This window comes from Schistocerca piceifrons, unplaced genomic scaffold (genome assembly GCF_021461385.2).
Source record: "Schistocerca piceifrons isolate TAMUIC-IGC-003096 unplaced genomic scaffold, iqSchPice1.1 HiC_scaffold_936, whole genome shotgun sequence".
Taxonomy (NCBI): Eukaryota; Metazoa; Arthropoda; class Insecta; order Orthoptera; family Acrididae; genus Schistocerca; species Schistocerca piceifrons.
The window spans coordinates 4,867,828-4,870,327 of record NW_025729208.1 but is presented as its reverse complement, the minus strand read 5'-3'; the positions used below and the strand labels follow the sequence as shown (position 1 = coordinate 4,870,327).

At 63.3% G+C, this 2,500-nt stretch overlaps 1 pseudogene; it reads right to left on the bottom strand.

Moving 5' to 3' along the window:
• Positions 1-2,500, bottom strand: part of LOC124771737 — a 7,964-nt pseudogene that overhangs the window by 3,777 nt on the left and 1,687 nt on the right.

Below are 2,500 nucleotides of genomic sequence, written 5' to 3'. Positions count from 1 at the left end.
ACGTGTGACCGGCCCCCATAGGCACTCGGGAGCGACAGGCTCCGAGTGCGGGAGAAGGCGGTCACGGATGAAGCCAGCGGTGGAGATCGGCTTCTTCGTGAAGAGGTCCGCCCAGAAGTCCAGCAGACCGGGGATGTCGGGTGGCGGCTGCAGCAGGGTGCCGTCCAGCAAGCCGCGCACGCAACGTGCACGCGACCTACGGAAGGCGTCCTGTGTCCGCGCGTACTCCCAGCGGCGCCGCTTGCGCTTCTGCAGCGGCGGGGCGGCAGGCGGCCGCTTGGATGATTGGCGCGGCCGCTGTGTCCTGGTGATCAACCTCTCCCCCCTGGACCCGACCGACGCAAGGGCATCCGGGAGCATGCCCAGGATGACATCGGGCGGCGTGCCCCGCCCCAGACCAATGACTCGATCCAGGGCAGAGAAACGCTGGGCGGAAGCAGGCAGCCCCGCCAGATGCTCCCAGATGGCGGCGTCAGTCGGCCCCTCCGACGGCGGCCCGGTGGTGTCGGCCGCGAAGTCCTCGGCTGCGTCGACGGGCGGCGCAGCGGCCTCGCCCGCGTCAGGCAGCGAGCTCGCTGCTCCCCGGCGGGACGCCGGCTCTTCCCCCCGACCGATCTCAAGCGCCTCCATGAATTGGCGGACAAGCTGCTTGTGGGCAGCTTGCCGCCGTCGGCACTTGATTGCCTCGAGCGTTCGGTCGGGGAACATCCTGATGAGTTCTTGATTAACAAAGAAGAACCGGGCGTCCCTCTCAAGGAACAGTTCGGCCTCTGCCTTGGCGAGCGACAGGACTTCTTCCTCCGTCCACCTCACGCGATGCCTCTCCGTCACGATCTCAGCGTTGGCGGCCGCAGGGTGTTGGCGGCGGCGATGGACCCCGAGACCGTTCTTCGTGGTAAAAGTGCGGTGGCACTCACTGCAAGCAAAGGGAGCTACACAAACTATCGCATTTTCGTTACGGCCGGTTGGCCGGATAGGTGCTGGGGTAGCTGGGGTGGCACCTTCAGCGGAAGGGCCACCATCTCTTGTTTCTTGTCGGCTGCCCCCAACTATAAAGGGATAATGCGAGGGGGGGCTGGTAACCCCCCCAAGCCCCTGGTGCGGTCTTCCACTCTGCGAAAATCAGCGGGCCCACGAGAAGGGGAGAAGACCGCAGGAGAGGAGAGGCTAAGAGGGCTAGGCCCATGTATTGCGCATCACTCTCCCTGTAACTATAACCCAAGGAAGGCACCTCGCAGCAGCAGCACGACTACATCAAGACCGCACTTCGAAAAGCCAAGTCCGGATGCAGCCACACCGCCGCCACTTGAGAGTCATAGTTACTCCCGCCGTTTACCCGCGCTTGCTTGAATTTCTTCACGTTGACATTCAGAGCACTGGGCAGAAATCACATTGCGTCAACACCCGCTAGGGCCATCGCAATGCTTTGTTTTAATTAGACAGTCGGATTCCCCCAGTCCGTGCCAGTTCTGAGTTGATCGTTGAATGGCGGCCGAAGAGAATCCGCGCACCCGCGCGCCCCCGGAGGAGCACGCTAAGGCGGACGCGGCCTCGCAGCAAGGAAGATCCGTGGGAGGCCAAGGCACGGGACCGAGCTCGGATCCTGCACGCAGGTTGAAGCACCGGGGCGCGAACGCCGCGCAGGCGCGCGCATCCTGCACCGCCGGCCAGCACGAGGCCGACCAACGGCGAGAGCAGACCACGCCCGCGCTAAACGCCCGCACTTACCGGCACCCCTACGGCACTCACCTCGCCCAGGCCCGGCACGTTAGCGCTGACCCACTTCCCGACCAAGCCCGACACGCCCCGATCCTCAGAGCCAATCCTTATCCCGAAGTTACGGATCCAATTTGCCGACTTCCCTTACCTACATTATTCTATCGACTAGAGGCTCTTCACCTTGGAGACCTGCTGCGGATATGGGTACGAACCGGCGCGACACCTCCACGTGGCCCTCTCCCGGATTTTCAAGGTCCGAGGGGAAGATCGGGACACCGCCGCAACTGCGGTGCTCTTCGCGTTCCAAACCCTATCTCCCTGCTAGAGGATTCCAGGGAACTCGAACGCTCATGCAGAAAAGAAAACTCTTCCCCGATCTCCCGACGGCGTCTCCGGGTCCTTTTGGGTTACCCCGACGAGCATCTCTAAAAGAGGGGCCCGACTTGTATCGGTTCCGCTGCCGGGTTCCGGAATAGGAACCGGATTCCCTTTCGCCCAACGGGGGCCAGCACAAAGCGCATCATGCTATGACGGCCCCCATCAACATCGGATTTCTCCTAGGGCTTAGGATCGACTGACTCGTGTGCAACGGCTGTTCACACGAAACCCTTCTCCGCGTCAGCCCTCCAGGGCCTCGCTGGAGTATTTGCTACTACCACCAAGATCTGCACCGACGGCGGCTCCAGGCAGGCTCACGCCCAGACCCTTCTGCGCCCACCGCCGCGACCCTCCTACTCGTCAGGGCTTCGCGGCCGGCCGCAAGGACCGGCCATGACTGCCA